The 27,613-nt window shown below is 36.1% G+C and overlaps 1 pseudogene; it reads left to right on the plus strand.

The window, feature by feature from the left end:
* Positions 1 to 1,785: 1,785 nt before the first annotated feature.
* On the plus strand, positions 1,786 to 20,801 carry LOC102849374 (annotated as a pseudogene).
* Positions 20,802 to 27,613: the final 6,812 nt, after the last annotated feature.

The raw sequence follows: 27,613 nt of genomic DNA on the forward strand, positions 1-27,613 counted from the left end.
ACTATAAATCTATTTAATCAAAAAAGATTTTATACATATGTGTGTAATATTGGCAGTCTGATGGCCTAGTGACAAAAAGCTGCGCTGCAATTCCAAAGACGTGATTCGAGACCACCAGCTGCTCCGTGGGAGAAGGATGGGCAATCGCCTCCCTGTGATTAACTGCCTTTGAAAACCCACTGGAGGGTCAGCTAGGGGTTGGTTCCCCCTTTATGATACACAAACAGCGACACATGTAATATATAAATATTTTCCATTTTATATCCTTATAATTTTCTTAGTGAGTCACAAATCTTTGTGAGCCAAATTTATTCTGATTCCATTACTGCCTTTAGTGATGAAATGATTCTGTGTCATAAAGCTTCATTACTTTTGACTAATGGAGGTAAAGCTAACCTGATTCAGTAATGTCCAAACTAGAGGATATTAAATAAAAGTCAATTTTATTAAGGCTAGGTCACACCATAAATAAAGAATGAATAAGATGTCTTCCTCATTTTCTTGAAAGAAAAGCTAGTCAGTTCTGACATTCATTTGTATGCAAACAATTATATGCCTTTGTGCTTATTGTCTCTGTAAGTTAAATGTAATTTTTCTAATTGTCTTCTTTTTAATCAGTCAAATTGTCATTTGTGTAAAATTCTCCTGCTCCATAGAGTGTAAGAACATCTATTTTAGGTCTACCCTAACTGAATTAACTTCAGAGTTCCATATTTTTATGTAAATAAGTTTCCAAGTTTTCTTCCCTCCTCCAAGCAGATTTACCTGAATTATTATGTTGTACTGGGAATAAAATTCTGACTTAATTTTTAGTTGCTAAATTTACATTGTTAAGACTTTAATTGTTAACCTTTTCAATGCAATTCTGAGTCATTTCCTTTCTTGTGATAACTTGTATTTGAAAAACGATAAGGCCTTGAGAATGATTGTAACAACAGTGGACATTTCCTGCATTCTGTCTGCAACAGGAAGTGGGAATCAAAACTTCAGAGACGAGATAAATAAGGGAAAGGAAAAGTAGTCATGACAAGAGATGCTACTTGAGAATGATAAGGGTTGGGGGGAGACAACTATCAAAATAAAAGTAGGCTACCTGAAAATAATTAAAAGTCAATAGCTTCTCAAACAGGTGGAAAAGAGTCCTGTTGCCTTTGCAGCAGGAGAAAACCACAAGCTGACAGGGCTACTTTTGAAATGTAATCCTATTTCTATCCTTTCTTGTATTCTAGGGCCAGTTCCTCTCTCTCAGTTTGATACCCATAACTTGACAGGACAATACCGTGGTTTGGCTGAAACCTGGCTGAAACATGTATCAAAATGTTTAGTGGCTTCCACTTTCCACGGTTCAGCAGTTTTCATTCTTAAATGGATATTTATCTTGTTGAAATATTTACTTTATTGCGGTGAGTTGCAATATTTCTCTATTTTGCCAATGAGATTCTGTGGTAAGATTAGCTCTGTCTTTTTAATGAAAATGACTCCAGAAGTTTACTTTGTGGGTGCCACCTTATCAATCATGGAAAACAGATAAACATAAATACAACCAACATTGCAAACCTCAAATAATCTATATTCATTGTAGTTATACAACATAAAGGTTCAGGTGTATTAAAAAAAAAAAAACACCTTTAAAGTTCTTCAGGATTGTAACTTTTCAATGACCTTTTTTCCTGTCCTTTTTTTCCCCCATCTTTGCAAAGAATAAACTCAATACAAGTCACCTTTCTCTTTTCATCCACATCTGACCTTTCCTTTTCAATCCCCCTTTGCCCATACCTTCGTGTGATGGTCCTCTTCTACACCAGGGATTTCCAGTCTCTGGGATTACAAGGTAAAGAAAATATTTCAGCCAAAAAATTAAAACTTGAGACCAAGCTAAGATCAATTGACGGGTTATTTTCAAGTTGATAGTAACTCATGGAGATTCCATGCGTATGCGACCTTCGTTTGGCTAAATTGTTGGTGTCTATCATAGAGTCGGAACCAACCCAAAACTGACTCTCTGGAAGGTTTTCAGAGGCCATTGATCACATGGGAGGAGACCCCCTTCCCAATTTTGAACAATGTAGTGTTTCCTTCCTCTGTTCTGATGACTGCCTCCTGGTCCAAGAACAGGTTTCACATTAGCATGATCAAGTGTTGTGGGATTCCCATTCTTAGAGTTAGTCACAACATCATAAAATGATGTTTTGTTCTCCCATAACAACAGAATAAACTTCTGTGCCAAAAAGAAACCAGTGTTTTGTTATAAAAAGCTGGTTACATTATTTTTACTGTTGCTATTTTATCACTTTCATAGATCAGTACCAATCAAGGTAATCTACTAACAAATATTAGGATCTCTTTTCTCAACAAATGATCACAAAATATTGTTTTTCATTTCCTTTGTTAATTTCATCTCAAGTTTCAAAATTATTGTATGATTAAAAATAACTTAAAAACCTCAAATAAATTGACATAAATGATTTATTCTGTGAAAGTATGGAGGTTATTTTAATTTTATAAAATAGAAATGATTCAAAGAAGGCTGATTCCATTGACGCTTGTAAGGCCAAGAAGAAGAACAGGTATCCAACCATTGACTAATCGTAACATACAAAGCCCTGGTGGGATAGTACAAAATATGTTGAGCAACTACAAGGTTGACCAGAAGGTTAACTGTTGGAGTTTACTAACCACTCCTCAAGAGAAAGATGTATTGACTCTTCCTAGAAATGTTTATAGCCTCGGAACCCAGATAGAGAATGCACAGAGTCTGCATGGAGGATGGTTGGAGTATGGCTCCAGGATCTAGATTTTGAGTCAGAGTTCATTTGATAGTTGCGATGATTTGATGTAATAATCTTAATGTGATTGATTGTGCCCTGCTCCCATTCTCTCACTGAAAGAAGCTGATACCAGGTCACAAGATGGTCTGTAGCCTGGCTGCTAAAAAAAAAATGACCCTTCAACCACATGAAATTTAAATGAAACAAACATTTAGTCTTTTTCAGAGAATCAGGAGGTAATGGTTTTATTGTTGACTAGGCTTTCCTAGAGATAACAGACCAGACACATTTGTATTGCTGTAGAGTTGTTTTGGAGTGTGGGGGGCAGGGGAGTCGATGCTTTTGCAGCTTAGGTCAGGCTTTTCATGGATAATATTTGGTTCTCTGGATAAAAATCAAGCCTTAAAATCAAAGTAAGATGTCTGTTATTGGTTTTTCTCTTTGACGGTACTTTGGAATGCATTAGAAATGTTTCTGTGCAGTTAGGAACATTCTTCTTAGTGATATTGATCTCTGACACGCTGTGTGTGTCTAAGTAGAAAATGCAGCTCCAACTGAATGAAGAGTTACATAAAGAGTTGGAGAATCTCTCCACCCATTGTTGTGCAGTCGAATTCAAGTATGTTGACTCTACACTGGATTTCCAATGCTGTAAATCTGAAAGGGAGAAACTTCCTGTTTCCACTTTGAAATGTCTGGTGGATTAAAACCGAGACATTATGAATAGTTTCTTATGTTCTCTAGAGAAAGGATTCAACCAAGAGGTTCAGATTGGTTTGAAGAGTAAAATCACCTTGTTATCAGGAGAAGTCCTGGCCAGTGCAGCTAAGGCAGGGTCCCTAGGAACTCCACCGTGCTCTTCTGAATAATTCATTCAATTTTGAGAAACTGATGACAAAGGGTAGATTAGATACTAACTTTAGAGTAAGTAGTGGATCATTTTAATTGTTCTTTAATATGATGCTCTATGAAAATTCTTCCAGACCACAAATATGCTTATCAGTTCTGTAGATTAGGGTTTTTTGTTGTGGTTTATTTTTTTATTTATTTTTTTTTTTATTCTCTAGCTAATAAGGTACTTCTGGACATCTACTTGCCAGAAACTGAAACAGGATCCACATTTCACATCATACACAAAAAAAGCAACTCAAAGTAGACCAGAGTCCCAAGGGTAAAACTCAAAACCATAAAGACCATAAGAGGCAAAATTGGAACAAATGTATAAGCCCTGGGAAATGGTATAAACATACTCACAAACATAGCCAAAAAAATGCACAACCTGGAAAGGATAAAATGAATGAATGGTACCATCTTAAAATTAATTTCTTATGTACATAAAAATTTTTCTCTAATAGGTTGTAAAGAAAGACCTCAGATTTGGAGAAAACATTTTGCAATGACGTTTCAGACAAGGGTCTTATAATTACAGACTACTACAGGATCTCCACTAGAAAATACTAATGATTACATAAAACACAACATAAAGAAATAAAACACCGGAGCTCTGGTTGCCTAGTGGCAGGAGGCTGCACTGCAATCCCAGAGGTACGCAGTTTGAATCCACTAGATGCTCTGCTAGAGAGAAGGGACAATCTCCTCCTGCACCAGTCAGATCTGATTTGACGGTGCACACACGCAAAAATACCCCCACAAAACAAATCAACAAAAACAAAACAAGCCACAATGTACATGAATGATTGTATAAAACAAAATATATGATACTTGGTGTATATGACTGATTATATTCAAAACAACATTAAATAAAAAAAAAGAGATATTCCAATTTTAAAACCTTATGTTGGTGGTCTAGTGGAAGGAAGCTGCACTGCAATCCCAAACACATGCAGTTCAAATCTACCAACTGCTCTGTGGGAAAAGAATTGGGATTTCCTTCTGTGTGATTTACAACCTCTGAAAACCCACTGGAGGGTCAGCTATGAGTTGATTCAGATTCAGAGACACCCAACATCAACCATTTTACATATTACATAGCCATCAATTAGTTTCTTTTATTTGCTTAATAGATTTTTATTTTCACACGGGTTAAAATAACAATGTAATAACATTGCATTAGATTCACTCAGTCTCACTTTCACTGTTGTGCACTCTAAACTGACTCATAGCTGATCCTCCAATAAGTTTCTGAGACTATAAACGGGATTGTTTGGAAGCAGAAGAGGTATCCACTTCCTAAACAACAAGCTTATGGAAACAATGAACTTTTAGAAATGATAGTTCATCGAAAGGCTTCAGGTCTTTTGTTCATAGAGTTGCTGAGTCGTGCTTGGCTCAATGGCACTCAACAACAACAATAACATATAGCATTGGCAGGAGATGGCCTTCTTTCTACCATCTGCTGGTAGACTGAAACCACTGGAGAGGTTCAGCTTTTACGTGAGCAGCACAACTCCATACAGACATCTGCCATCAGAGTTCTGAAACGTTAACAATTAATATATTAGAAAATAAATTGACATTGTGAGATTTAATGCCTCTGAAAACTTAGAGGGTGAGCTGTGCTTCAATTCCAGATCCATGGTATTCAACAACACAACAATATAGATGTTTAATGCATTTTACTAGGGGAGAAAGATGGACAACTTTTTCCAATGTGACTTACAGCTTTGGGAACCCCATGGAAGTTCAGCTATTAGTTGTTTCCAACTCAACAGCAGAGAGAGAGAGAGAAAAAGAGAGAGAGAGAACGAGAATGAATTACTTTTGACTTTGTTGCCTGACCTTCTTCTCAACATCAGCTGACATATTTTTCTCTTCTGCTATGTGTATTTTCTCTTATATTACTTCTGCTTCTCCTTGCACTACTTTCTTATAATTCCACATTACAATATAGCATAATGATAAATATATCAAGGGATAAAATGGTATAGATTTGGATTTGGTTAACTGCTCAAACACAGGTAATATATTTAATATCTTTAATGATCCAATTTAATGACATGTAAACCAAAAATGATAATTTTAATGACATATTAGTGAAGTAGCTGCTATATATGAAGTCAATGGTGTTAGTCATTATCTTGTCATTTTTAGGATTTTCATGGTTCTCACTAAAGTCCTGGTATTACCTAAAGGATTTGGCTATTGTGCTAATTCATTTACTATTTCCATATTCTCTAATTCACATACCCCCCCAAAAAATCAATCTATAGTCTGTATTAGGACATTATATGACTGGTCTTATATATGTCTTATATATATGACTAGTCTTAGTGTCAGGTACCCATTCTTGTCCTAATAACTTTTGGAGAAGAATAGATATGAAGAAGCAACAACTAACACAAATTGGTCCCTTTTCTAGAAATTTCAGGCAGACCTATCTAAGGTAGCAGGAAGAACAAGAACAGGTAGTTTTTGTAATTATTGATATTCACCACCAAAGAACAAGCCAGAACATTATTTCTTGAAGTAAATATGTCCATGGGCATATCCTAGAATAGCTATTCTTGTAATTTTGGTATTTGAAAGATACCTATATCTGTGGGTATTTTTCTGGCATATCAATATGATCTGTTATAACTAAGAAACAGAAACCAACCAAAGTAAACAAGAAAAAATATTGCAAAGTTTAAAAGAGTATTGAACATATCACGTTTTTTCCCAGCTTCATTTTGACATATGGGCAGAAAACTTGTTTAGTTTATTCTTGCTGTATCCAAACCCATGATAATGTCCTCCTTTGAAAGTCAGAGATATAGAAACAGTATAATTACTGATGGAAAACTAGTGCAGATAAAATAAGAATATCCTAAGGTTTAACTAAAACCTCAAACCATAAGCCCAACCCAAGACATTTTTTTTAGATTCATATAGGTTCAGATAACGCTGGGCTTTCAAAAACATAGTTTTCACAAACTGACATTTTTACTTTGTATCCTTAAGAATAAGTACAGTAAATATAGAGTATAAAGAAAACTCCTATTCAGAGTGTGGGTTCTGGCTGGTGTTTCATAATAGCTTGCCATCTGATGAGTTAGAACAAAGAAAGAATGCAAGTATATACCTAGGTAATCTAATTTAACACTCATGCTGGACTCCCTTAGAAAAGTCCAAAAGACTATCAAATGACATGGAATTTAATCTTAAAAAAATAAATGTATGATTACTTAATACCTAATAAACAGAGGCAGGTGTAGATTAAAATTTTACATATGTATACCTCTTTATCTTCCTTGTTATTGCATTTCCTGTCAAATTTCAGTAGACTCTTAACACAAAATTTTATTTAACCTGCATCTCTCATGTTCTATTTTCTGCCTTTGTCTTTCTTTTTTTCTGGTCTCTTTTAGTTCCTTTCTTTTTTATCCTGTTTTCTTTCTCTCTCTCTCTCTCTCTCTCTCTCTCTCTCTCTCTCTCTCTCTCTCTCTCTCTCTCTTTTAATGTCTAAGGAAGACCTAAATGTTTAGTACTTCAATGGACATGCTTAAGAGGCTTGTCTAAGATCACTTTTTTGACTCCAGGAAATATAAGACCAACTATCTAGTGTTGTGGGGTTTGTTTTTTTTTAATGGAGCAAGTGGCAGGTAGCAATAATGGAAATTTATGGAAAGTCTGCTGTTAGGGACCTCTCCAAAGTACTGAAGAGCAATAGCATCACTCTGGAGACTAAGGTGAAGATTATGGTCTTTGCAATCACTTGCTATGTATCAGAGAGCTGGACAATGACTAGGGAGGATAGAAGGAGAATTGATGCCTTTGAGCTGTGGTGTTAGAGAAAAGTATTGAATATACTATGGACTGCTAAGAGAACAAACAAGTTCACCCAGAGGAGGGTTAAACCAGGCTGCTCCTTGGAGGCAAGGATTCTGAAGCTTCATTTAACATACTTTAGACATGTTGCAAGAAGGGATCAATCCTTGGAGAAGGACATCATGCTTGGGAAGGTAGAGGGACAGTGCAGGAGGGAAAGACCCTCTATGAGGTGGATTGATTCAGTGACAGGGGTAATCAGGGTAGGTGTGTCAGAAACAGTTGAAATTGGCACAGGATAGAGCAGGGTTTAGGGCTGTTGTACATAGGGCCACTATGAGTTCCAGGCAACTCAATGGCACATAACAACAACAACAGATATTAGAATGAAGTATGTGTTATTCCTTTTTTCTTTCATTACAAGCACCTACATATTTCCATTTCTCCTGATGAAATTATAATAATAATCTAATTGTGTAGCTGGTTCCAAATTCTGTTAAGGAAATGCTCATTTCCTCATATTCCATGTGCTCTCGATGAGAGTTACCACCTTAGCCGTAGCTAATTGATCCAGTTGTCAGCTCAACACAATATGGCCAGAGTTGCTACCAAATATTGTGAATTGAAAAGAAAAAAAGAACCTTTTTGTTTTAGTGGTCATGGTTCTCATATAGGAGGTAGACAGTCTGAGGATAAAGGTATCTGTCCATAGAAAAAGAATGATGAAAGTGGAATACAGAGTCTTGGTGATCTTTGTCATCCTGTTTCTGTGTGCATCTGGTAAGGAGTAGAAGCTCTAACCACATCAAATTTGACTGATAAAGGTATTGTAGCTCAAATAGAAAACAATAGCTTCTTAGCCTGTAGTGTCAGAAAGGTATCTCTTGTTTTATGTTATTTACTCATTCAACAAGTCTCATTAATGATCTATTCAGGTCAGGCAATTTACAAAGAAGTATGGTATCCTGTAGTCATCAAAGGGAGCTCTGGACGGTTATTTGTTAGCGGTTCTCAAGTTTGCTCATAGCCATAGTGACACAATAGACAACAGAACAAAATTAGCCTCCTAATCATTACCATGTTTAAGGTCATTGTTATAGCCTCTGTATCAATCCACCTCATTGAAGAGCTTCTTTTTTCCTGACCCGATGTGTTACCAAACGTGATGTCCTTCTCAGGGACTTGTTTCTTCTGATAACATTTCCAAAGTACGTACTCAGGATGAAGTCTCATCATACTCTTGTTCAGGGAGCATTGTGGCTATACTTCTAAGACAGATTTATTTCTTTTCAAAGTTCACAGAACTTGTGCTGCAATCCCAAAGGCAGATGGTTCGAGTCCACCAGCTTCTCTGTGAGAGAAAGATGGACAATCTCCCCCTGCGGGGTTAACTGCCTCTGAAAATCCCCCAGAGTGTCAGCTATGGGTCAATTCCAACTCGATGGGGCATGACTACTCACAATACCATAGAGTTTCTAATGACGTCTATTTCCTTTGTCATTGAGAACTTGTTTTCAGGCAGTTCTCTTTCAAGATTTGTATCTTATTTTGTGATTTATTTCAAAGACTATTCTGCATATAACCTAGGTAATTGAATATCAGCTATATTCATATTGGCAGAATTCAAATTCAACTAAACACAGTTTTTAGTATCCATCTTTGCTGTTATCCATCAGCAGGGTCCATGATAATCTGGAAAATGGCCTTTCATAATGATTTTGAAGGCAACTCTGGCTTTTGATTCTTCCTAACAGCATGGGCTAGTAATTTATTTTCATTGATTTCTGGCATCACACTTAATCTTGATTTAACCGCAGGATATTGTAGTTAGCTGCCATCAGAGTGCATCCCAACTCTGGGAGACCACTAATTTATAGGGTACAACTGCATTTTGCAAATTTTTCAAGACTGACCTTTCAGAAGCAGATTATTTATGTTAAGGCAACCTTATGTATGTGCTCTGAACCCTTTGTGCCACTCAGGAAATTAAAAAAAAAATACAGCATCAACTAAAACTGTCTTTGTATTCTTTACCTCCTTCAGCTTATGTCTTCATATCAACACGTTTTCTTTATTTTTCCCTCTTGTGTGTGTGTGTGTGTGTGTGTGTGAAGACAAATTCAACATATTCCTCGAGTAACACATTATAAGCAGAGAGAGAAACACTGGTGAATTTCACAGTCAATTGATGTGCTCAAAGTGTTATTTTGAATTGGTATCAAGGGGTCTTCAAATGTAATTAGAATTTATCCATGAAAAATTGCTGTGGGGAAGAGGACAGCCACTCAGTGATTTCTATTCTGAAGATAAGAAAGTGACATAGTCTAGTTACAGTCATGTAATAAATCAGTGATGGTGTCAAGGAGAGAATCTAGTCATGATTTCCAGTCCGATTTGCCATCTACTTCATCACACTGAAACTGAAATATAGGAATATAATAATGTTGTCAATCCAATGAATGACTGGCTTCATTATCTTTGAGTTCTACTTCCCATGACCTATGTAGACTATTAAGCCAAGTTTAAATAATGAGTCACCTGACGAACTTTAAAACAACTTATGCATGAAATTGACTCCACTCTGTCCCACATTTATCTTACTCTGAACCAGCAAGAATCCAGACAATGATATATGTACCCTCATATGTGTACATACACATGTACAACCACAGATGTGTGCACACGTGCACACACACACACACACACACACACACACACAAGCATGGAGTTAAGAAGTAAAAGTTTAAAAATGACTTTTCAAAGAAACTAAACAGACTCTTAGGGTGAATGGAATCTCCTTCCTCTTAATAGCATATTCAAATATCAAAAGAAAAATGGTGTAAGTGAGAAACTAAAAGAGAGAAATAACACTCATTATGTGGTATTTTATCCTTATGCTAGTCTTATATTTCAGTCTGTTATATATTTTATGGTAGTGTTTCCATACATTGTACAAACAAGTTTAGGAAGCTCAGAAGGGTTGTGAAAAGTCACGCAATCAGTGAGCAGTCCAGAATGTCAGAAGTGCTGGTGGCCTAGTCCTTAGGGAGTTGTGCTGTAACCCTAAGGAAAAACCACTCTGGCGGTTCAAATCATCCAGCAACTTAGAGGGAGAAAGATAAGAACTATCCTGTGTGATTTGCAACCTGTAAACTCAATGGAGGAGGATTAGCTGTGAGTCAATTCCTACTCCATGGCAAAGAGTTTGAGCTTTTTGAGATTGAATCCATAATGTAAACTTTATGTCAGGCTGACACTAAAGTCCATGTATTCTCTGTATAAGGTAAAATGAAGAGTAAGTTTAGAAAAAAGGTTGTGAACTGGTGACTTAGTGGTAAGGCATTGTGCTGCCTACCCAAAAATCACTTAGTTCCAATCCTCCAGCTACTCCATAATAGAAAGATGGCCAGTCTCCTCTCTTGCGATTCATAGCTTCTGAAAACCTCCTGAAGGGTCAGGTAGTGCCAGTTCTGACCTGACTATACATATCAACAGCATTAACTTAGAAACAAAACTTTAGACTTACCTTGCATTATATCTCTAGCAGGTTTATCTGCAACATGATATTCAATAGGACATTTTCCATATTCTGAAGCTTTTTACCCCTTTCATTTTTGTCCTTACCCTTGTGGGATAAGAAGTTAGGGTTGTAGTTGTTGTTTTTCATCCTTATGAGCTTTATGCTTCAAGGCTATTCTAAAAACATTAGTGGAACTGTTATTAAACTTATTATTTCTTTTGTTTTCCACTAAGGCTACAAAACAAAATGCAGAATTACTTATAATTATTATTTAATGACTACGCGATTACTATAGATATATACAATTAATTCGTTTAATAAATTCACGTGTATAATTTCTTCTGCTCTCTGCTATTTTTTTTTTCTTCCATTAATCCAATGTATCTGTTACTTCATGTCTTAGAACATTTGAATATTTAATTTAGGGATGTTAGAATTAATATTTTTGTGAACAGCAAAAAATAAATAATAATCATTCTGAATCAGGTCAGAAGGGCTAATAAGCCAGCATGTTGTTCTGAAAGAGCTGAAGATGTTACAGGCACAATTTAGTCCCATTTACACACATGCTCAGATGCTACAGAAGTCAGTCATTCTCAAATGATTTGTTGATTTTTGCGCATGTTATTTTGGCAGCAGAATTTCCACTCTGGCCTGTCTACAGAAGGGACAAATGGGGTCCTGAAAAGAGAAGAGCCATACGGAAAAAATGCCTCCTGGCTATTTCAATTAGGTATGAGTTGAAATACCACCCCCTACCCCCCCACATTTCAGGAAAGAGAGTGAGATATATATGAGAGAGAGAGGCTTCTCTTCCAGTTTTTGCATTCTTTTCTACCATGTTTAGTGTACGCTAAGATCTTTCATAATTATAAATGTATGTTTTCCATCATCACAAAGACTTCTCATTGCTTGAAGGAAATTCGGCTTCAAAGAGCTTAAATTGTGAAGGGCAGGCCCCCTTCTAAGAGCTACCATTGCTTGGGGGCGATTCTTCCTTGAACTCATCCGCAGTCATACATGAGCTGGCGTGGCTGGTGGCATCTCACCGTGTCTAGATCAGCCTGGGGCTTTGGTGCTTTCAGCTTTTGAAAAGAGCATCTTTGAATTCTCGATAATGTAATCCTCAATATTGTCTTTTAAAAAATATTCTTTGCTGCATGCTCTGTGACTATCTTAAAAGACTGAAACGGTTCTCATCTTTTGTGATTCTAAACCTCACACACAAAAGGTTTTTTTGAAGGAAACTGGCACTTTGATTAGAGGGTAAACTTCAGATTGAGCTTCAGTTTCAGTTTTAAGTTGGTTAGAGTCAAAAGTAAAGTGACATGCACAAGAAAAAAGGAGACCTAAATATAAGTTTAAAATAGTGATGATCTAAAAAAAAACATGTAACATGCTTTATGACAGTAGCAGTTTGAGAGAAAAATATGTTCTATTTTAAACCATTCTTTTTCTAAAAACTCTAACAATTACACTTTCTGAAAGCTTTTCCAAGATGGTAGTTCTTCCAAGAATGAACTCCTGTCAGTCAGTTGTTATAACAGTTAACATTCACCAAATCTTGACGCCATGTGCCAGGCACTGGTCTAAATCCTTTTAAAAGATATTGTCACATAAACACCTCAATTAACCAATGGGGTAAGTAATATTATCCCATTTACCAGATGAAGAAATGGACACAAACAGTGGCTGAAAACGTTGTTTAAACCCACACAGCTAGAATACTATTAAACTAGATTTTGCAAGTAGTCTATGAGACTCTGGATACAATTTTTTTGTATCCATAATATTTGTGTTATATCTCATGTATGTTCTTATTTGGAAATAATCTTTTAAGTTGACTTGGAAAAGTTCATGATGACAGAACCTGGATCTACCTGACAGTGCTGCTTAAATAGTATCTCCATAAGTATGTCCTTAGAGAACACCATTAGTACTCAGTTACAGTCCTACATAGAAAAAGGTCTTTCTTAAATGGGATGATAAAAGAAGAGTTGTTGCTCTTTGCTACAAGTTAATTCTAAATCTTAGTGCTCCTGTGGGACAGAGTAGAACTGCCTCGTTGTTGTTAGAAGACATCTAGTTGAGCATGACTCATAGCGATCCTATGAACAAGAAGTGTCTCATAGGACTTTGTAAACTGTACACTTCATGTGGTGTCTGCTTGAAGACTAAGGTGTGTCTGATTGAGGCCATAGCCTTTTCAGTCCCTTGCTATGCATCTGAAAGCTTGACAGTGAATAAGGATGATAGAAGAAGAACTGATGCTTGTGAACTGTGGTGCTAGAGAAGAGTACTGAGTGTACCTTTGACTGTCGAAAGAACAAACAGATACGTCTTACAGGAGGTGCAGCCAGAGTGCTCCAGCCAAACAGCAGACCCTTTAACCAAATGCCCTTGAGATTACAGTACCGCTTTTTTCCACTAGGCCACCAGAACTCCAGACTAGGAAGTCGTTATTCCTGAACAATAAGTATTCCTGAACAATGCTGTTGTTGTTGCATGCCACTGAGTTGGAACCGATTCATAGCTGACCAACCAGTGGTTCTCAGAGGCTATAATCGGCATGGAATGAGACAGCTCCTCTTTCTTCCATAGGGTAGCTGGTGGATTAGAACTGTGTGCCTTAAAGATTTATTCAGCCATCTAAGTTTTTTCACATGAGGTTGTGAGAACTAAAGTCCATTATATGCCACAAGGTAAGTGCCAGTGACCAAAGAGCAAACTTAAATGCAGATTTGATTGGTGTCAGTTTTTCCTTCTTTATCACATAATAGGAATAAGGAAAGCATGGGAGACATCTGCAATCTCATCTCACAGCAATATGCAACTATTCTAATCATGATACAGTTTTGTTGTTGTATGCCATCAAGTCATTGCAACCCCATACAATAGCTGTGCACCCTACCTTATCTTGAGTCAGTCTCACTGACTCTGACACTCCTATGCTTATTACCCTAGTTACTGTGTCATCTGAGGTCTTCCTGATGTCCTTCTCCAAGGACTGATTCCTTCTGGCCACGTGTCCAAACTATGTGAGCTTCAAAATCCTAATCTCCAAAGAGAAAAATGGTTGCATCCTCTCTAAGACAGACCTGCTTGTTCTCTTGGTAGTTCATGGGATGTTCAATATTCTTCTCCAGCACCACAACTCAAAGGCATTGATTCTTCTTCTATCCTCCTTAGTTATTGTCTAAAATGCATAGTAAGTAATAGTGAAGACTACGGCCTTGATCAAGTGCAACTTAGTCCCTAGAATGAAATAATTGCTCTTTAACATTTTAAAGAGGTCCCTGAGATCAGACTTTCCCAGTGCAATTTGTCTTTTAATTTCCTGACTGCTGGTGCTCAGAGTGGTTGATTGTGGAGCCGAGCAAGTTGAAAGTGTTAACAACCTCAATCTCTTCTTTATCTCTCATGGTGCTCCCAATTGGCCCACTTGTGAGAATCTCGGGGAGGAAAAAAGTTTTGCACAACTTACTTTGATAACTCATAGAAATATTTCACCCTTCATTGTTGGAAAGGTTATGTTTAAATTTTAATGTAAATAATGTACATTTTTCTCCTTAGCTCAATTGCAGCTGTAGCAACTTTCCATCAAAAAATCAGTAGTAGTTATACTAAAAATGGAATTTTATTAGCCTTTCTCTCTTCAAAAAGACCATTTTTCACAGCACTGCTGGAAGGTAGTATTATCTCTTCTGCTTCAGAAATGTGTTTGGTACTGAACCAGCTTTAGCAAAACCTGCTTTTATGATCTTATGCTACGGCAGTGGTTAAGGATGAGGACATTTTATTTGCTTCTCCACTGAATTTGTAAAGTACAGATAAATAGAATCATTTTTTATGGCATCAAATGTTTTTTAGTGTCTCATTCTGATGTGCTGTTACTGATGACTTTGTTCTTCAAATACAGAAGTAAGAACAATGCAGAAAGTTTATGAGCTGTTTTCCAACTCTGTGTAGCTTAGAGAAGGTGGAAGCAATGTTCTCATTCTTGTTTACAGCAAGGATATCCTTGTAGTGCCAGAGATGTTTACTTTTGACCAAGAGCTAAAATTATGACAGACGATGGAGAACTAAGCTCTGAAAATGCAAATGGTTAAACAATAAAGATGGAGATAAAAAGATTCATTCAGGATCATCAACAAAATCTGGGTATGAAGCTCAGCACCAATATGCCGGTTGCAAGCTGACTGAACGGAAAAGCGAAGAAATCAAAACTCCCGTGTGTGAATTTATCATGAGAGTTAGAAGTCTGTGTCAAGAGAGTACCTTGAGTCATCTTACAACACTAATTCAAAGGCCTCTTTGAGTCATCCAGTGCAACTTTTGATGGCTGGTGCAGAAAATGATAATAGCCCTCAAAGCAGCTCTGAATTTTAGTTCTGTCTCTCCTATAATGTTGGGTTGGATTTTGGGCTCATTTGTATTAACTTGCTCATCTTGAAATGATGAGGTGAACATGGCCAAGCACTGCCAAGCTCATCCAGGGTACTGAGTTGTTTGGCCATCATCTGGAGCCATAAATAGACCCGTTCATTGTGTCCAACTCTGAGGCTAATTGCTGCCTTAGGCAAGTTGTGTGTACGAAAAGCCAATCTAACAGCATCAGTCTTGGTATCAAATTGATAGTACTGCCGATTCAGAGGCAGAATGGAGTCTTCTGCTTTATTTTTAAATCCAAATTTTACCATATCACCCAATTCCCTATATAATCTGATCCCTAGATCCCTATATAATCTGTGACTGAATCTTGCATTAAGGCTAGAATTCCCTACATTTTCTAGCATTATAGTTATCCTGTGGACAACGATTGCACATTGATTGTTAATAGTTTATCAACATCTACCAGTCTAATATTCATCTTCAGTGTGAACATTCACATGAATAATTGATGTCTGTCCCACAATCAGCATCTGGCCAGGTATTGACTGCTGATATTAAGCTTGTCCAACAATTCCTCCCACAGATGTAGTCAATCGGATTCTTGTGCAGTTCATCAGATGAGGTACATGTATAGATGCCTTTTTTCATTTTTTTAAAGGTATTAGTGATGAATAAATCATTGAATGTACAAAGTTTAATAATTTGATGTCCAGCCTCATTTCTGTCACCCAGACTGCACTATCCAACAATTCTTTCCTCATTGTTTCCAACTTTTGCATTCCAGTCCCCAATCATCATGAAATAATTTTGATCAATTTTGATTTCGTTCAATTTAGAACTTCTAAAGTTGGCTGAATTCCTCAATTTCCTCCTCTTGAATCCTCCTTCCTAGAAAGGGCAACTCAACAGAATACGGAAATTATTGTACGATGTCATTAATATCACACGGCTACAACACTACATAGACAGAGAACAGTTGAAAGTTCAAGTTGGTTTTAGAAAAGATTATGGCACCAGAAAAATCATTGCTGTTGTCAGGTGGTTCCTGGTCAAAAGCAGAAAATGCCAGAAGAATGTATGTTTGACTTCGTTGACTATGCAAAAGCATTTGACTGTGTGGATCATTAGAAACTATGGCTAATATGAGACAAATAGGAATCCCAGGACACTTAATTATGCTCATAGGGAACCTCTGTATAGACCAATATCCTGTTGTCCAAATGGAATAAGGGAACATGGTTTAAAATCAGGAAAGGCATGTGCCAGGGTTGCATCCCTTCTCTATATATATTCAATCTGCATCGTGAACAGATCATTTGAGCAGCTGGATGCTGGACTCTATTAAGAATACTGTGGAACCAGGATAGGAAGAAGACTCATTAACAAGCTGTGTCATGCAAAAGGCACAACCTTGCTTCCTGAAAGTGAAAAGAACTTGAAGTTCTTGCTACAGATGATCAAGGATTACAGCCTTCAGTAAAAATTGTAGCTCAACATCAAACATCTTCACCACTAGCCTGATAAGCAATATCATGATGGAGAAAAGATTGAAACTTTCAGCAATTTCATTAGGATTGATAATCAAGACCTTTGGTATCAATATTCAGGAGACCAGAAGATGTGTTGAATTCGGGAAAATCTTGTGTCAGAGAGCGCTCCCAATTTCTGAGGAGTAATGATGTCAGTTTAAAGACTAAGGCATACCAGATTCAGGCCTGATCTTTTAAATTACTTTCTGTGCCTCTGAGAGTTGAACAATGAATAAGAATTACAGAAGAAAAATGATACATTCGAGTTATAGTATTGGAGAAGAGCACTAAATACCTCATGGACTGCCAAAAGAAGAGATATATCTTGGAAAAAGTGCAACCAGAGTGCTTCTTGGAGGCAAGGATGATGATGTTTCATCTCACATAGTTTGTTTCCAGGAGAGATTATTCCTTAAAATGAGACATCATACTAGGAAAGGTGGAGGGTCAGTTAACCAGAAGGAGACTGTCAATGAGATGGATTTACACAGTAATAGCAGCAATGGCCTCAGCTGAGTCAGAGATGATGAGAAGGGCACAGAATAAGACAAGGTTCAAATCTGTTCATAGGTTCACTATGAGTTGGTTTTGACTCAATAGCACCTAACAACAACAACCAGTGTAATTGATAGAAAGCCTCATACTTTTAAATAATCATCTCAACTCTCTTAATATCAGTTTCTTAACGTGTCTGATACAGGCCATGGTCTTTGCAATCACTTGTTATGCGTCAGAGAGCCGGACAATGACTAGGGAGGATAGAAGGAGAATTGACGCCTTTGAGCTGTGGTGCTGGAGAAGATTATTGAGGGTACCATGGACTGCTAGGAAAACAAACAGATTCAGCCTTGAGAGGGTTAAACCAGGCTGCTCCTTGGAAGCAAGGATTCTGAGGCTCCGTCTGACATACTTTTGTCATGTTGTGAGGAGAGACTGGTCCTTGGAAAAGGACATCATGCTTGGGAAGGTGGAGGGCAGACGCAGGAGGGGAAGGCCCTTGATGAGGTGGATTTTATTTGGTGACTGGCGTAAATGGGATGGGTGTGTCGGTGACAGTGAGAGTGGCACAGGACAGAGCTGAATTTAGGGCTATTGTACACAGGGTCGCTATGAGTCGCAAGCGACTTGACGGCACATTTCAACAACAACAATACCAATTAGGTAAATGTCCTTGTCTGGTGACTTGAACAAGTTATTTTTCTCTCTCTGATTCTGTAGCCTCTTTACAAAATGAGGGTAATAATAATTATACTCATCTCACAAAGTAGTTGATTAAAGTAGTTTACACAGGAAAAGAACATCTATAGTCAATTCATATTAAATAACTGGCATTTGTTAGTTTTCTGAAAATCATGGTCTGAATGAACGTAAACTTTTAGTTGTGCCTAATCATTCAATTTTATGTTCTGTCATCGAAGTTGTAATTTCCCCTTCATTTGACATTTCTCTACTGAGATTAGCTTCTTCTTTCAGTATGTCAGTTTCATTCTAGAACAATTTATATGATCTTGTCCAATAAGCAGGTAATAATTGAAGATAACAGATATAGAAAGGAGAAAGTAGGATATTCCATGGTTGACAAAACTGAATATTCACGGCAATATTTTCAGAGTTCTGAATTCAGGAAACTTCAGAGCTAAAACATGGAATTTGTCAAAGTTTCCTGACAAAGATTTGTTCTTTTAATAATGATTTAGGCCATCCATCTGCTTTCTAGCTGCTATCAGCTAAATGAGAAATGTCATATTCCATATTCTTCTATTTTTCATTAAAACCTTAATCCCCAGACAGAGTTACCTCCCTCAGATTCAATAAAAGCAGCAGGTACTGGCTAAGTCATGATTCTACTCTGTTTACCAGAAGGAAGTGAGTGTAGCACCTCCAAGGCATTTACTTTTCCAACCATTAGTACACTGTTTCTGGTACAATCTATGGAACAGGGATGCTATTCTCTTAATGCTGTTTTTGATTCAAAAGCAGCTGTCGTTCTGACCTGTTGATATAGGAATAAATCTATAGAAACAAAGTCAAGAAAACTTATGTGCAATTTCCATTAATAGGATCTTTGTGGCAGAGAAGAGAGAACAAAGCCAAGAATAGCCATCAATAAACTTTTGCATGTTGCTGAATCAGGAAATGGTAGTCTAAAGAGTTTACTTAGCTCAATTTCTGATTGAGGATTATGGCATTGAAGTTCAATTGGACAAAGCTTAAATATCCTTTTTTACTAATTGTAGTTTTGGGGTTTTTTCATCTTGTGCTCTCTGCTTAATTATTTTCTTTAATGTTAAAATGAAATACCATAAGAGCTTAATAAATCCGTTGCCTCTTCTGAATAGTAAATGGGAATGAAATTTAAGTATACTACTTTATATATATAAGTATTTCTACTTTTACTGTATTAAAATTAAAAATAATTTATAGGTGACTCTAGATTATATTTCCTCAATTTTAATAAGACCCACTAAGTTGTGGCCAAACCATCTAAGTCTTTGGTGCACAGAAAAGTTCCACAATAGTATGGTTCATGAGCACTGATTTTGCAATAAAAATTATGAAAATGGAAAGCATAAGGAAAATGTATTACAAAAAAGAAAGCATTAAATGATCATTGTGTTTACATATATCAGGTTTATATTGTTTTTCCAGAAAAGGCAAACTTTAGGGAAACTTAAAATTTTAGCACATTAATTGACTCATTGAGAGTTTTTTTTTCCTCTAGAAAAAATGAATTATAACTCATAGCAGTGAGCTCTTGACTTCTAGAGGTAGCAAACCAACTTTCCATACTAGATTTTACATACTAGCAATTATATGACAACAATCATGCATTATCTTTTGATTTCTCTAATTTTGTAGTGGCTCCAATGTACTGAGCTTTTATCATAATACCATTCACTTAATATTTTTGATCTCATTTAATTCTCATCACAACTGGAAAAGACTGGTATCACTAGCGTTATTTTTGAATGAAGAAAGACGTTTCAAGAGATTGAATAGTTAATAAGGGTTAGAGATGAGATTTGAAATGAGATCCATCCAATCCCAGTGTCGAACCCTTAACCACCAAATATATACTGTTGGACAATGGGGACAGTTTTGGTGGCCCCATCTCTGTGCTCCCTATAGTGCAGCTCATTAGCTTTGTGGTACGACCGAGCCATCATGGTCTTCTCACCAGACAGACACCTCTTCCAAGGGGAATTTGCCCAGGAGGCGGTGAAGAAGGGGTCCATGGCAGTTGGAATTTGAGGTACCTATATAATTGTGCTTGGAGTTAAAAAAAAAATCTGTTGCCAAACTTCAAGATGAAAGAACTGTGAGGAAAATCTGTGCCCTTGATGACTACGTCTGCATGGCTTTTGCAAGACTAACTGCTGATGCTAGAGTAGGAATAAACAGAGACCATGTGGAGTGTCAGAGTCATAAACTTACAGTGGAAGACCCAGTCACTGCAGAATACATAACTCACTTCACAGCAACTCTAAAGAAAAAATATACTCAAAGCAAAGGAAGAAGAACTTTTTGTTTTTCTGCCTTAATTGGAGGTTTTGATGATGATGGTATCCCAAGATTATATCAGACAGATCCTTCTGGTACTGATCATGCTTGGAATGTGAACTCAAAAGGCCAATATGCAAAAACTGTGAGAAAATTTCTAGAAAAGAATTATACAGAAGATGCCATGGCAAAGTACAATGAAACCATCAAATTAGCAATAAGAGCTTTGTTAGAAGTTGTCCAATCTGGAGGAAAAACATTGAAATTGCTGTAATAAAAAGAAATCAACCTTTGAAGACGTTTAGTATCAAAGAAATTGAATTACAAGTAACTGAAATAGATAAAGAAAAAGCAGAGAAGAAGAAATCAAAAAAGATGGTTTAATACTTAAGATAGCTACTGTAGTTTTTAATGTTTTGTTATATTATTTAGAATTATTCAGTGATATTTTAGAGGAAATAAGCTACTTTGTAGCATTAAAATTGATACTTATGTGCTAAACAAACAAACAAACAAATATGTACTGTCACTGGAAAGCTAATGTTTTCAGGTAACATTGACCCCTAAATTGATAAATTCAGATTCCAATTTTGAGAATAATTTTGAAAAATTATGTTACATTCATCAGTTCAAATCCTTTGAATAAGAATCATAGCTCATTTGTACTAGCTATGCTCGAAGCTATCCATTTGACTTGCTTTAATCCAATATACCTTCATCATGCCAAATCAAATTAAACATATCATTCAAGTAACTTCCTATCCAAAATATAAGCAGGGTTAGCCCAAGCGAAACAACTAAGTAGGTCAATTTCATCTTTGATCTCCACCTAGTCTTTATCTTAGCGTCACTGTCCACAGTCCATTTCAGGATTCGAGTTTGTTCCTTCCCATAACAACGGCCAACGCTTAAGCAGCCTCACATTTACTCTCCATTTATCTCCATATGTCTTAAGCATGAGGCTTTATTGCTATTATCCTTCTCATCCACAGACCAAAGTCTAAGCGGTCTCTGTGTGGTTTTTTTTATGTTGGTTTCTCTCACAAGGACCCCAAATTCAAATTCATTCCTGGTGTCGAATTCATAGTTACTCTTTAAGATAGAGTAGAATTAGCCCATAGAGTTTCCAGAACTGAAATCTTTAAGAAAACAGAATGCTTCTACTCTCAAATAAGAGGTCTTTGCATGGAAAATTTCAGCGCCAACACCTTCAGAGAAAGATAACTATCGTCAGTTATCCCAGCAACAAAAACAAGACAAATAAACCAAAAACATTTTTAAAACCATGAGGGTAGAATGATTTGGTGGTTATTGTTGTTAAGTTCTGTCAAGTTGTAGATGACTCATAGCGACCCTATGAAGGAAAAACCTGAACACTAGTATAACTTTCACCATTTCTCCAAGTTCATAGAGTTTCCAGAGGCAAGCTATTTCAGAAGTGGATGCCACTTCTCCTTCCAAGCTTGTTTTAATTGGGGAGCTCCACCAGACACTGTCCACCATGGGAGCACATCATTGTCTCAGTGTTCAGTATCACAGCAACCACGAGTTACCTCTGTACAGTAAATGGGCTGATCAGTGCTATACCACTTAGAAGAATGTTTAACCATAAGCAATTACTTTTGGTACTCAACTATTAAGCAAACAGGAGCCCTGGTGGCCTGGGGGCAAAGAAATGTGCCACCTGTTCCTCTGAAGGCCAGAGTTCAAATGGCCTAGTATTCCACAGGAGAAAGAGGAACAATCTCCTCCCATGTGATTTACAGCCTCTGAGAACCAATTGGAGGGTCAGCTTTGAGTTGGTTCCAACTTGATGCTTACCAACAACAACTAACCAAAAAGTTAGCTGTTACAAATGATTAGCTGTTGTGAAGCTACACAGCCTTGTTTTATAGCCTTGGAAATCTTGTCCAATGGACTGTAAACTAAGACAAATCAATGTGGTGGGGTAGTATTGGCCCAGAGGATTTTCATGATCTGAAAAAGCAGATAACCAGACTACCTCCTAAATTACTTTTGGGTGTGTTCTTGAACTATCTATCTTTCAGGTAGTTGTCAAGGTCTTTCACCAGTTGCCTCATTCAAGGGACTTTTGATGCTCTCTGGTCATCTCTGAACCAGTCCCACTGCTCAGTGGATTATAGGATACTAATCAATCATTCTTAGGCTGCATTTCTATAACAAAGTGTAGGTTACAATATTAGATTCACCTGAAGTATGCAAAATCAGAGTTGCTTAAAGAAAATTGACTCCCTTCACTGAATAAGAAAAAAAGTTAGCATTTATACTTAAAAACTGCTTTCAATTTAATTTTGCATATTCTCACTTATCTTTCTAGCTTTAGAACATTTTCCAGTTGTTTTTATTTAAATATCTATAGATTGTACATGGGGTTTGTTTCAGTTATCAATGGGTAAATTTGAATAAAAATGAGAGAACAATCCCCCAGTATTCTATGTAACGTATGACTTCTGGTTGAGATACATGCCCTTTCATTTTACAAAAGATGTAGCAGATCAAATCTGTGCTAATAATTTATTCTATTTTATTTATGAACACTGAACTTGTTAATTTTAAGTTGCAGAACTGTATGTTTTAAAATATTTGTAAGGATAAATAACAGTTTCTGTTTAAAAAAATATAAACAGTCATAACAACTGAAGTTGCAGTTATTTCACTGTTACTGATCTACATAAATGGCCAGTTTGTATGGCTCAACGTGAACCATAGTTATTACGTGGCAGGAGAAAGATTTCGTTTCCTTTGCTGCCACATAAATTGTGATGCTATATTCGTGAAATCCTTGACATTCTGTATATGTATAGATGCATTTGAAAAGAGTCGTTTAATCAGATTAAAACAATCTTGGGTTTGCTGTTATCACTTGTTAATCAATTCAATGATTAAGTAATGATTATTCAAAGATTAAGTAAGGAGCAATGAAGCAATTCACTAAGTAAGTACTATTGCTATTTGGCCACTCTAGATAGGATTTAACATCACAACTTCCAATTCTATTTCTTCCCTGTAAAAGCAAGATCAATGAAAGCAAGCACTTAATAACTTAACCTATAGCTCAGCATTTAATAAGAATGGTAATAATAATAATAGAAGACCCTCTGCAAGATGGATTGGCACCATGACAGCAATAGTATTCTTAAGCACAGGGGAGGTTGTCAGGCAGGTGTAGGACCAGGGAGAGTTTCAATCTCTTGTACATGAAATCACTGTGAGTTGACAACACTTAAAACAACAACATGTATTTTACAAAGTTAAACAAATGATTTTCTGAAATTTTACATATAGTAATTTTGTGAACCTCCATCATGTATCATTTATTCTCATCGAAGGCAGATTTTGTTCCTATAACTTGGCAGAAATGAGTAGTTCTGTTCTCCAATACTGTCATCAGTTTGTCATGATGGGAAAGATGTAACAGACAACTGGCATACACATCTGCATTGCGGGATATTGAGATACAAACGAGGCGAATCAATGATGTATTTTCAATATTGGACAATTTCATTAGATTTCCTCCAATGAAGTTTGTGAATTTAAGTCTTCTACCATAAATCAATAGCGTTTGAAGCTGTCTGAGTATTCCAGGAATTTCTCAGGAGATAAGTTTTGCCTATTTCTTTGAGTGACATGCGATGCAAATATAAGACGGGAGTCATTTTAATATGTTAAAGTGTGTATAAAATGTCAACTAGAGAAGGGTAGATCACTTAATAAACCATAAAATCTTCTGAGCTCTTATAGAATTCTCTTTAATATGAGGAATAGAAAGAATAGTTGCAGTGGTATTTTAGGCAACAACGCTCGGCAACAGTGAAGGAACTCTTAACTTCACAAGAAACCATCGTTCATTCATACGCTAGCCATGCCACATGCATTCATAATCTTTTAAAAGCTAAATTGTAGCAAACTGTGCAATGATAAAAATGCATATGATTTAAAAATCTAGTTAGTCTATTATGTTGGTTAGTGGTTTCATTTTGATGGCAACTCAAGATGCATGTATCTTGATAAATTACCAGTGACTTATTTCTGCCTCTTTTTTGAGACTCTCACCCTTCTCAATTGCTCTCCTTAACCTTATGTCTTAATGGAACATGTAGGTCAATGAATGATGCCCTAAAAGACAAGAAAAAGAGAAGCTTTTCACGTTTCATTGCTTGTCAACGCACATAAATGAGACACACTCTGGATTTTTTACAGAAAAGGCCACATAGGACAACCCATGCTTTGGCATTTGACCGTGTTCTTTCTGCCAAATGAGTCAACTTATTTATTTATATGAGTGGAAGTGCATCAACATTGCTAAACAAAAGTACTTCTACCAGAGATAACAGCTATTTAATATTGTTTAATAAATACTTACAATAACAACACCTAATCTTAATAGGTTCCAGGTATTGTTCTGAGTACCTTGCAAATAATATAGTTCATTTGGTATTCAAAACCATACCTTGCAACTAATAATTCATTTATTACTTAAAACTATTCAAATAATTATGATACCTATAACCATTCACGGATATTGCTTTTATCTCCACTTTATAGTCGGAGAATGAAGATACCAAAAAGGTAAACACTTGATCAAAATGAGATCCCTAGCAGTAATGTCTGCTGTGAAAATTGCTGTTCAGAAACTTCTTTTCTTTAGTTTGACACTACTTAGTTTTCACACCTGCTGCTACTGTCTTGACCCTAATCCTAAACCTCCATTTTTACAGCTATATTCAGGGTTTGGGGCTTTTCCCCCCCTAAATGCATAAATCTCTAGCACTCTGGTTATTCATGAACTGAAATTCATTGCATCATATTCATTTCTGTTATCCCCAGTGAGCTCCAGTAGTCTAATGGTAAGAAGCTGTGCTGCACCCCCAAAGGCAAGTGGTTCAAATCCACCAGCTGCTCCAGAGGAAGAAGGATGGGTCATTTTCTCCCTTGTAGTTTACTCTGAAAACTCACTAAAGAGTGAGCTATGAGTTAGTGTCAACTGACAACTCACAACAGCAACGGACAAGGCTTTGTCTCAGTCTGTTGTAATCCTTTCATAACAATTGTCTGAATTACCATCTTTATTTTGAATATTTTTTTAATTATTTCAAACTGTAATCACACACATAATACAAACATAATAAAATTTGAGAAGAGACCAATATTATTCCTTTTTTCTTTGAACTCATATTCTTACTCCGGTATTTGAACAGTTTCTCCTAATGCAATCTATTTTATTCTTGCAGTATTTTATTGGCATATTTCTGAGTTTAAAATGTATTAAAAATATTTCTTTTGACTCTAGGTTTAATTGTTTTAACAATGGTATTCTGGGTTACGTTTTCATTGCAATTATTTTTAGGAGGCAATTTATCACAGTAGTAGGAATTTATTACACCATAATGCTGATTATTAAGTAAAGAGGTAACCCCCCCACACACACACCCACAGCCTCGCACAAGATGAATGAACACAGCAGCCACAACAGAATGTTTAAGTACAGGAGAAAGGATGAGAACACCACAAGACAGGAGAGGGTTTAACTCTGTGGTGCATAGGATGGCTGTAAGTTGGAGCTGCCTTGATGATGTCTAACAACAGCAACATCAAATTAATGCTATTTTGTTTAAAAGAATACCCTATTTTTTCATTCAAAAATCATTATTTTGTTGCTATTGTGTACGGTCCACACTCAAGCACAATGCTATTGAGTCGAGTCAGGCTCACTGTAAGCCTCCATAGAGTTTCTGAAGCTCCTCATTTTCACCTGAGAAGTGGCTGGTGGATTTGAATCACTGACCTTTTGATTAGCAATATAGGCTGTATGTACTATGCTATGGGGCACTCTTATGTCCAAAACAGGAAAATAAAATTGATTCTACTATTTCTTAAACTTGCATATAAAGTGCAGTACATAATTTAGAAAGTTCCATAAAATAATACTTACTAAAAATTATTTTGTAAAATTTATTTTGATTCTGAAGAATATAAAGATAATAAAGAATTTACTACCATGTCCTAGAAAATACTGAAACTGTGTTAAATGTGAAAAGATGTAATTTTAACAGAACTATGAAATATTTTAATTTTCAGAAAATCATCAGCTACATGTCTTTTGAAAATCCTATTCCTTGAAATGTACATTTTTAAAAGTCTTGAAAAGTTCTTTTAAACTACTAATTATATTTGCCAGTTTAAAAAAAGTGACACTTCTGCAACTCATTTGTGAAAGGGCTTAATATTATATAATAAAGTATGATAATTAAATGCTAAGGCATTACTATATTTCCAAAACAAATACTGTGCAACGATATCATTTTGTAAATGATGGTAATTTCTAGGAATTAAATATTAATTATGTGCTTTGTAAATAAGAATTATTCTGTAATGCACAGAGCAGGTCTTTTTGAGCATGATAAATAATTTGAAGTAATTTGATAGCTACGACTTAAAGCTGTTCTATATGTTATATTGGATGCTCAATGCAAACAACTAGTTTAGGTCAGAAATATCCAGGAAAGTAAAAGTGGTAAGAAGTTAAACAATCTAAGGGAATGTTCTACTTTTAACCAAGAGAAGATGACATCTAACAATAACAACATCAAATAAACAAAAGTTTATCAATATTTTGAATATTGTTTTTGCTGTTTGCCTTCGAGTTGGAACTGAGGAGCAAAGAGTGGATTCAAACCATGTGCCTTTGTGGCTGCAGCACAGTTTCTTACCACTATGCTACCAAATGGAATCATACTTAGAATTTGGATGGCTTTTTCTTGACTTCCAAGCGTTGGTCATTACTAATCATTAGAAACTTTTAGAAGAGTTTTGCTTTCAAAAGAATTTCAGTGTTTGTTCTAGGTCTGTTATAATTCTCTAGATAAATTCTAACCTGGGATAGAATAAAACACTCAAAGCAGTACTTCTGAAGCTCATGTTCAATTAGGATATACATGAAGGAAAAAAAATAGTAATTGTTCTGTTTAACCATGATATTTTAAGGTATGTAAAATACCCTGCTTTATAGTGATTAATGATATTCTTTGCCTTTATTGTACTTACTATTTGCTCAAGTAGAGTAAGGATGGGATAAAAAATAAGCTAGATGATAATTTTAAGAGATGTCTTAGATTATTAAATACATCGAGTGTGACTTAATTTCTGAGTATTTTATGTTGCTATTTGGCTGATTT

The sequence above is a fragment of the Elephantulus edwardii genome, unplaced genomic scaffold, assembly GCF_000299155.1.
Source record: "Elephantulus edwardii isolate Elephantulus edwardi_28Jun2011 unplaced genomic scaffold, EleEdw1.0 scaffold00114, whole genome shotgun sequence".
NCBI lineage: Eukaryota > Metazoa > Chordata > Mammalia > Macroscelidea > Macroscelididae > Elephantulus > Elephantulus edwardii.